Source organism: Gnatocerus cornutus, unplaced genomic scaffold (assembly GCF_029298725.1).
Source record: "Gnatocerus cornutus isolate USDA-ARS CGAHR unplaced genomic scaffold, icGnaCorn1.1 ctg00000051.1, whole genome shotgun sequence".
NCBI lineage: Eukaryota > Metazoa > Arthropoda > Insecta > Coleoptera > Tenebrionidae > Gnatocerus > Gnatocerus cornutus.
Window position 1 is genome coordinate 383,702 of NW_028275396.1, and position 10,295 is coordinate 393,996.

Below are 10,295 nucleotides of genomic sequence, written 5' to 3' on the forward strand. Positions count from 1 at the left end.
TGAATTCGCCAAGAAGAGCACGAAATCTACAAAATCATGACTTTTTACCTAGATTCAACGGCTGAATTGCAGGAAAACAGCAGAATTCTCCACGAAATCATCAAAATTCTTACAGAAAACCGCATATTTCGATGCAAAACGACGATTTCTCGCCGATTTGCGTTGTTTTCTGGCTTGAATTCGCAAAAGAGCACGAAATCTACAAAATCATCACTTTTTACCAAGATTCAACGGCTGAATTGCAAGAAAACAGCAGAATTCTGCACGAAATCATCAAAATTCTTAGAGAAAACTGCATATTTCGATGCAAAACAACGATTTCTCGCCGATTTTCGTTGTTTTCTATCTTGAATTCGCCAAAAAGAGCACGAAATCTACAAAATCATGACTTTTTACCTAGATTCAACGGCTGAATTGCAAGAAAACAGCAGAATTCTGCACGAAATCATCAAAATTCTTACAGAAAACCGTATATTTCGATGCAAAACAACGATTTCTCGCCGATTTTCGTTGTTTTCTATCTTGAATTCGCCAAGAAGAGCACGAAATCTACAAAATCATAACTTTTTACCTAGATTCAACGGCTGAATTGCAGGAAAACAGCAGAATTCTCCACGAAATCATCAAAATTCTTACAGAAAACCGCATATTTCGATGCAAAACGACGATTTTTCGCCGATTTTCGTTGTTTTCTGGCTTGAATTCGCAAAGAAGAGCACGAAATCTACAAAGTCATGACTTTTTACCAAGATTCAACGGCTGAATTGCAAGAAAACAGCAGAATTCTGCACGAAATCATCAAAATTCTTAGAGAAAACTGCATATTTCGATGCAAAACAACGATTTCTCGCCGATTTTCGTTGTTTTCTATCTTGAATTCGCCAAGAAGAGCACGAAATCTACAAAATCATGACTTTTTACATAGATTCAACGGCTGAATTGCAAGAAAACAGCAGAATTCTGCACGAAATCATCAAAATTCTTACAGAAAACCGCATATTTCGATGCAAAACAACGATTTCTCGCCGATTTTCGTTGTTTTCTATCTTGAATTCGCCAAGAAGAGCACGAAATCTACAAAATCATGACTTTTTACCTAGATTCAACGGCTGAATTGCAAGAAAACAGCAGAATTCTGCACGAAATCATCAAAATTCTTACAGAAAACCGCATATTTCGATGCAAAACAACGATTTCTCGCCGATTTTCGTTGTTTTCTATCTTGAATTCGCCAAGAAGAGCACGAAATCTACAAAATCATAACTTTTTACCTAGATTCAACGGCTGAATTGCAGGAAAACAGCAGAATTCTCCACGAAATCATCAAAATTCTTACAGAAAACCGCATATTTCGATGCAAAACGACGATTTTTCGCCGATTTTCGTTGTTTTCTGGCTTGAATTCGCAAAGAAGAGCACGAAATCTACAAAGTCATGACTTTTTACCAAGATTCAACGGCTGAATTGCAAGAAAACAGCAGAATTCTGCACGAAATCATCAAAATTCTTAGAGAAAACTGCATATTTCGATGCAAAACAACGATTTCTCGCCGATTTTCGTTGTTTTCTATCTTGAATTCGCCAAGAAGAGCACGAAATCTACAAAATCATGACTTTTTACATAGATTCAACGGCTGAATTGCAAGAAAACAGCAGAATTCTGCACGAAATCATCAAAATTCTTACAGAAAACCGCATATTTCGATGCAAAACAACGATTTCTCGCCGATTTTCGTTGTTTTCTATCTTGAATTCGCCAAGAAGAGCACGAAATCTACAAAATCATGACTTTTTACCTAGATTCAACGGCTGAATTGCAAGAAAACAGCAGAATTCTGCACGAAATCATCAAAATTCTTACAGAAAACCGGATATTTCGATGCAAAACGACGATTTCTCGCCGATTTTCGTTGTTTTCTGGCTTGAATTCGCAAAGAAGAGCACGAAATCTACAAAATCATTCTTTTTACCAAGATTCATGGCTGAATTGCAAGAAAACAGCAGAATTCTGCACGAAATCATCAAAATTCTTACAGAAAACCGCATATTTCGATGCAAAACGACGATTTCTCGCCGATCTTCGTTGTTTTCTGGCATGAATTTGCAAAGAAGAGCACGAAATCTACAAAATCATGACTTTTTACCAAGATTCAACGCTGAATTGCAAGAAAACAGCAGAATTCTGCACGAAATCATCAAAATTCTTAGAGAAAACCGCATATTTCGATGCAAAACGACGATTTTTCGCCGATTTTCGTTGTTTTCTGGCTTGAATTCGCAAAGAAGAGCACGAAATCTACAAAATCATGACTTTTTACCAAGATTCAACGGCTGAATTGCAAGAAAACAGCAGAATTCTGCACGAAATCGTCAAAATACTTAGAGAAAACCGCATATTTCGATGCAAAACGACGATTTCTCGCCGATTTTCGTTGTTTTCTGGCTTGAATTCGCAAAGAAGTGCACGAAATCTACAAAATCATCACTTTTTACCAAGATTCAACGGCTGAATTGCAAGAAAACAGCAGAATTCTGCACGAAATCATCAAAATTCTTACAGAAAACCGCATATTTCGATGCAAAACAACGATTTCTCGCCGATTTTCGTTGTTTTCTATCTTGAATTCGCCAAGAAGAGCACGAAATCTACAAAATCATGACTTTTTACCTAGATTCAACGGCTGAATTGCAGGAAAACAGCAGAATTCTCAACGAAATCATCAAAATTCTTACAGAAAACCGCATATTTCGATGCAAAACGACGATTTTTCGCCGATTTTCGTTGTTTTCTGGCTTGAATTCGCAAAGAAGAGCACGAAATCTACAAAATCATGACTTTTTACCAAGATTCAACGGCTGAATTGCAAGAAAACAGCAGAATTCTGCTCGAAATCATCAAAATTTTTACAGAAAACCGCATATTTCGATGCAAAACGACGATTTCTCGCCGATTTTCGTTGTTTTCTGGCATGAATTTGCAAAAAAGAGCACGAAATCTACAAAATCATGACTTTTTACCAAGATTCAACGGCTGAATTGCAAGAAAACAGCAGAATTCTGCACGAAATCATCAAAATTCTTACAGAAAACCGCATATTTCGATGCTAAACGACGATTTCTCGCCGATTTTCGTTGTTTTCTGGCTTGCATTCGCAAAGAAGAGCACGAAATCTACTAAATCATCACTTTTTACCTAGATTCAACGGCTGAATTGCAAGAAAACAGCAGAATTCTGCACGAAATCATCAAAATTCTTAGAGAAAACTGCATATTTCGATGCAAAACAACGATTTCTCGCCGATTTTCGTTTTCTATCTTGAATTCACCAAGAAGAGCACGAAATCAACAAAATCATGACTTTTTACCAAAATTCAACGGCTGAATTGCAAGAAAACAGCAGAATTCTGCACGAAATCGTCAAAATTTTGATGATTTCGTGCAGAATTCTGCTGTTTTCTTGCAATTCAGCCGTTGAATCTTGGTAAAACGTCATGATTTTGTAGATTTCGTGCTCTTCTTTGCGAATTCAAGCCAGAAAACAACGAAAATCGGCGAGAAATCGTCGTTTTGCATCGAAATATGCGGTTTTCTGTAAGAATTTTGATGATTTCGTGCAGAATTCTGCTGTTTTCTTGCAATTCAGCCGTTGAATCTTGGTAAAAAGTCATGATTTTGTAGATTTCGTGCTCTTCTTTGCGAATTCAAGCCAGAAAACAACGAAAATCGGCGAGAAATCGTCGTTTTGCATCGAAATATGCGGTTTTCTGTAAGAATTTTGATGATTTCGTGCAGAATTCTGCTGTTTTCTTGCATTCAGTCGTTGAATCCTGGTAAAAAGTCATGATTTTGTAGATTTCGTGCTCTTCATTGCGAATTCAAGCCAGAAAACAACGAAAATCGGCGAGAAATCGTCGTTTTGCATCGAAATATGCGGTTTTCTGTAAGAATTTTGATGATTTCGTGCAGAATTCTGCTGTTTTCTTGCAATTCAGCTGTTGAATCTTGGTAAAAAGTCGTGATTTTGTAGATTTAGTGCTCTTCTTTGCGAATTTAAGCCAGAAAACAACGAAAATCGGCGAGAAATCGTCGTTTTGCATCGAAAAATGCGGTTTTCTGTAAGAATTTTGATGATTTCGTGCAGAATTCTGCTGTTTTCTTGCAATTCAGCCGATGAATCTTGGTAAAAAGTCATGATTTTGTAGATTTCGTGCTCTTCTTTGCGAATTCAAGCCAGAAAACAACGAAAATCGGCGAGAAATCGTCGTTTTGCATCGAAATATGCGGTTTTCTGTAAGAATTTTGATGATTTCGTGCAGAATTCTGCTGTTTTCTTGCAATTAAGCCGTTGAATCTTGGTAAAAAGTCATGATTTTGTAGATTTCGTGCTCTTCTTTGCGAATTCAAGCCAGAAAACAACGAAAATCGGCGAGAAATTGTCGATTTGCATCGAAAAATGCGGTTTTCTGTAAGAATTTTGATGATTTCGTGCAGAATTCTGCGGTTTTCTTGCAATTCAGCCGTTGAATCTTGGTAAAAAGTCATGATTTTGTAGATTTCGTGCTCTTCTTTGCGAATTCAAGCCAGAAAACAACGAAAATCGGCGAGAAATCGTCGTTTTGCATCGAAATATGCGGTTTTCTGTAAGAATTTTGATGATTTCGTGCAGAATTCTGCTGTTTTCTTGCAATTCAGCCGTAGAATCTTGGTAAAAAGTCATGATTTTGTAGATTTCGTGCTCTTCTTTGCGAATTCAAGCCAGAAAACAACGGAAATCGGCGAGAAATAATCGTTTTGCATCGAAATATGCGGTTTTCTGTAAGAATTTTGATGATTTCGTGCAGAATTCTGCTGTTTTCTTGCAATTCAGCCGTTGAATCTCAATAAAAAGTCATGATTTTGTAGATTTCGTGCTCTTCCTTGCGAATTCAAGCCAGAAAACCACGAAAATCGGCGAGAAATCGTCGTTTTGCATCGAAATATGCGGTGTTCTCTAAGAATTTTGACGATTTCGTGCAGAATTCTGCTGTTTTCTTGCAATTAAGCCGTTGAATCTTGGTAAAAATTCATGATTTTGTAGATTTCGTGCTCTTCTTGGCGAATTCAATATAGAAAACAACGAAAATCGGCGAGAAATCGTTGTTTTGCATCGAAATATGCAGTTTTCTCTAAGAATTTTGATGATTTCGTGCAGAATTCTGCTGTTTTCTTGCAATTCAGCCGTTGAATCTTGGTAAAAAGTCATGATTTTGTAGATTTCGTGCTCTTCTTTGCGAATTCAAGCCAGAAAACAACGAAAATCGGCGAGAAATCGTCGTTTTGCATCGAAATATGCGGTTTTCTGTAAGAATTTTGATGATTTCGTGCAGAATTCTGCTGTTTTCTTGCAATTCAGCCGTAGAATCTTGGTAAAAAGTGATGATTTTGTAGATTTCGTGCTCTTCTTTGCGAATTCAAGCCAGAAAACAACGAAAATCGGCGAGAAATCGTCGTTTTGCATCGAAATATGCGGTTTTCTGTGAGAATTTTGATGATTTCGTGCAGAATTCTGCTGTTTTCTTGCAATTCAGCCATTGAATCTTGATAAAAAGTCATGATTTTGTAGATTTCGTGCTCTTCTTTGCGAATTCATGCCAGAAAACAACGAAAATCGGCGAGAAATCGTCGTTTTGCATCGAAATATGCGGTTTTCTGTAAGAATTTTGATGATTTCGTGCAGAATTCTGCTGTTTTCTTGCAATTCAGCCGTTGAATCTTGGTAAAAAGTCATGCTTTTGTAGATTTCGTGCTCTTCTTTGCGAATTCAAGCCAGAAAACAACGAAAATCGGCGAGTAATCGTCGTTTTGCATCGAAATATATGGTTTTCTGTAAGAATTTTGATGATTTTGTGCAGAATTCTGCTGTTTTCTTGCAATTCAGCCGTTGAATCTATGTAAAAAGTCATGATTTTGTAGATTTCGTGCTCTTCTTGGCGAATTCAAGATAGAAAACAACGAAAATCGGCGAGGAATCGTTGTTTTGCATCGAAATATGCGGTTTTCTGTGAGAATTTTGATGATTTCGTGCAGAATTTTGCTGTTTTCTTGTAATTCAGCCGTTGAATCTTGATTAAAAGTCATGATTTTGTAGATTTCGTGCTCTTCTTTGCGAATTCATGCCAGAAAACAACGAAAATCGGCGAGAAATCGTCGTTTTGCATCGAAAAATGCGGTTTTCTGTAAGAATTTTGATGATTTCGTGCAGAATTCTGCTGTTTTCTTGCAATTCAGCCGTTGAATCTTGGTAAAAAGTCATGATTTTGTAGATTTCGTGCTCTTCTTTGCGAATTCAAGCCAGAAAACAACGAAAATCGGCGAGAAATCGTCGTTTTGCATCGAAATATGCGGTTTTCTGTAAGAATTTTGATGATTTCGTGCAGAATTCTGCTGTTTTCTTGCAATTAAGCCGTTGAATCTTGGTAAAAATTCATGATTTTGTAGATTTCGTGCTCTTCTTTGCGAATTCAAGCCAGAAAACAACGAAAATCGGCGAGAAATTGTCGATTTGCATCGAAAAATGCGGTTTTCTGTAAGAATTTTGATGATTTCGTGCAGAATTCTGCGGTTTTCTTGCAATTCAGCCGTTGAATCTTGGTAAAAAGTCATGATTTTGTAGATTTCGTGCTCTTCTTTGCGAATTCAAGCCAGAAAACAACGAAAATCGGCGAGAAATCGTCGTTTTGCATCGAAATATGCGGTTTTCTGTAAGAATTTTGATGATTTCGTGCAGAATTCTGCTGTTTTCTTGCAATTCAGCCGTTGAATCTTGGAAAAAAGTCATGATTTTGTAGATTTCGTGCTCGTCTTTGCGAATTCAAGCCAGAAAACAACGAAAATCGGCGAGAAATAATCGTTTTGCATCGAAATATGCGGTTTTCTGTAAGAATTTTGATGATTTCGTGCAGAATTCTGCTGTTTTCTTGCAATTCAGCCGTTGAATCTTGGTAAGAAGTGATGATTTTGTAGATTTCGTGCTCTTCTTTGCAAATTCAAGCCAGAAAACAACGAAAATCGGCGAGAAATCGTCGTTTTGCATCGAAATATGCGGTTTTCTCTAAGAATTTTGACGATTTCGTGCAGAATTCTGCTGTTTTCTTGCAATTCAGCCGTTGAATCTAGGTAAAAAGTCATGATTTTGTAGATTTCGTGCTCTTCTTTGCGAATTCAAGCCAGAAAACAACGAAAATCGGCGAGAAATCGTCGTTTTGCATCGAAATATGCGGTTTACTGTAAGAATTTTGATGATTTCGTGCAGAATTCTGCTGTTTTCTTGCAATTCAGCTGTAGAATCTTGGTAAAAAGTGATGATTTTGTAGATTTCGTGCTCTTCTTTGCAAATTCAAGCCAGAAAACAACGAAAATCGGCGAGAAATCGTTGTTTTGCATCGAAATATGCGGTTTTCTGTTAGAATTTTGATGATTTCGTGCAGAATTCTGCTGTTTTCTTGCAATTCTGCCGTAGAATCTTGGTAAAAAGAGATGATTTTGTAGATTTCGTGCTCTTCTTTGCGAATTCAAGCCAGAAAACAAAGAAAATCGGCGAGAAATCGTTGTTTTGCATCGAAATATGCGGTTTTCTGTAAGAATTTTGATAATTTCGTGCAGAATTCTGCGGTTTTCTTGCAATTCAGCCGTTGAATCTTGGTAAAAAGTCATGATTTTGTAGATTTCGTGCTCTTCTTTGCGAATTCAAGCCAGAAAACAACGAAAATCGGCGAGAAATCGTCGTTTTGCATCGAAATATGCGGTTTTCTGTAAGAATTTTGATGATTTCGTGCAGAATTCTGCTGTTTTCTTGCAATTCAGCTGTTGAGTCTTGGTAAAAAGTCATGATTTTGTAGATTTCGTGCTCTTCTTTGCGAATTCAAGCCAGAAAACAACGGAAATCGGCGAGAAATAATCGTTTTGCATCGAAATATGCGGTATTCTGTAAGAATTTTGATGATTTCGTGCAGAATTCTGCTGTTTTCTTGCAATTCAGCCGTTGAATCTTAATAAAAAGTCATGATTTTGTAGATTTCGTGCTCTTCTTTGCGAATTCAAGCCAGAAAACCACGAAAATCGGCGAGAAATCGTCGTTTTGCATCGAAATATGCGGTTTTCTCTAAGAATTTTGATGATTTCGTGCAGAATTCTGCTGTTTTCTTGCAATTCAGCCGTTGAATCTTGGTAACAAGTAATGATTTTGTTGATTTCGTGCTCTTCTTTGCGAATTCAAGCCAGAAAACAACGAAAATCGGCGAGAAATCGTCGTTTTGCATCGAAATATGCGGTTTTCTCTAAGAATTTTGACGATTTCGTGCAGAATTCTGCCGTTTTCTTGCAATTCAGCCGTTGAATCTTGGTAAAAAGTCATGATTTTGTAGATTTCGTGCTCTTCTTGGCGAATTCAATATAGAAAACAACGAAAATCGGCGAGAAATCGTTGTTTTGCATCGAAATATGCAGTTTTCTCTAAGAATTTTGATGATTTCGTGCAGAATTCTGCTGTTTTCTTGCAATTCAGCCGTTGAATCTTGGTAAAACGTCATGATTTTGTAGATTTCGTGCTCTTCTTTGCGAATTCAAGCCAGAAAACAACGAAAATCGGCGAGAAATCGTCGTTTTGCATCGAAATATGCGGTTTTCTGTAAGAATTTTGATGATTTCGTGCAGAATTCTGCTGTTTTCTTGCAATTCAGCCGTTGAATCTTGGTAAAAAGTCATGATTTTGTAGATTTCGTGCTCTTCTTTGCGAATTCAAGCCAGAAAACAACGAAAATCGGCGAGAAATCGTCGTTTTGCATCGAAATATGCGGTTTTCTGTAAGAATTTTGATGATTTCGTGCAGAATTCTGCTGTTTTCTTGCATTCAGTCGTTGAATCCTGGTAAAAAGTCATGATTTTGTAGATTTCGTGCTCTTCATTGCGAATTCAAGCCAGAAAACAACGAAAATCGGCGAGAAATCGTCGTTTTGCATCGAAATATGCGGTTTTCTGTAAGAATTTTGATGATTTCGTGCAGAATTCTGCTGTTTTCTTGCAATTCAGCTGTTGAATCTTGGTAAAAAGTCGTGATTTTGTAGATTTAGTGCTCTTCTTTGCGAATTTAAGCCAGAAAACAACGAAAATCGGCGAGAAATCGTCGTTTTGCATCGAAAAATGCGGTTTTCTGTAAGAATTTTGATGATTTCGTGCAGAATTCTGCTGTTTTCTTGCAATTCAGCCGATGAATCTTGGTAAAAAGTCATGATTTTGTAGATTTCGTGCTCTTCTTTGCGAATTCAAGCCAGAAAACAACGAAAATCGGCGAGAAATCGTCGTTTTGCATCGAAATATGCGGTTTTCTGTAAGAATTTTGATGATTTCGTGCAGAATTCTGCTGTTTTCTTGCAATTAAGCCGTTGAATCTTGGTAAAAAGTCATGATTTTGTAGATTTCGTGCTCTTCTTTGCGAATTCAAGCCAGAAAACAACGAAAATCGGCGAGAAATTGTCGATTTGCATCGAAAAATGCGGTTTTCTGTAAGAATTTTGATGATTTCGTGCAGAATTCTGCGGTTTTCTTGCAATTCAGCCGTTGAATCTTGGTAAAAAGTCATGATTTTGTAGATTTCGTGCTCTTCTTTGCGAATTCAAGCCAGAAAACAACGAAAATCGGCGAAAAATCGTCGTTTTGCATCGAAATATGCGGTTTTCTGTAAGAATTTTGATGATTTCGTGCAGAATTCTGCTGTTTTCTTGCAATTCAGCCGTTGAATCTTGGTAAAAAGTCATGATTTTGTAGATTTCGTGCTCGTCTTTGCGAATTCAAGCCAGAAAACAACGAAAATCGGCGAGAAATAATCGTTTTGCATCGAAATATGCGGTTTTCTGTAAGAATTTTGATGATTTCGTGCAGAATTCTGCTGTTTTCTTGCAATTCAGCCGTTGAATCTTGGTAAAAAGTGATGATTTTGTAGATTTCGTGCTCTTCTTTGCAAATTCAAGCCAGAAAACAACGAAAATCGGCGAGAAATCGTCGTTTTGCATCGAAATATGCGGTTTTCTCTAAGAATTTTGACGATTTCGTGCAGAATTCTGCTGTTTTCTTGCAATTCAGCCGTTAAATCTAGGTAAAAAGTCATGATTTTGTAGATTTCGTGCTCTTCTTTGCGAATTCAAGCCAGAAAACAACGAAAATCGGCGAGAAATCGTCGTTTTGCATCGAAATATGCGGTTTTCTGTAAGAATTTTGATGATTTCGTGTAAAATTCTGCTGTTTTCTTGCAATTCAGCCGT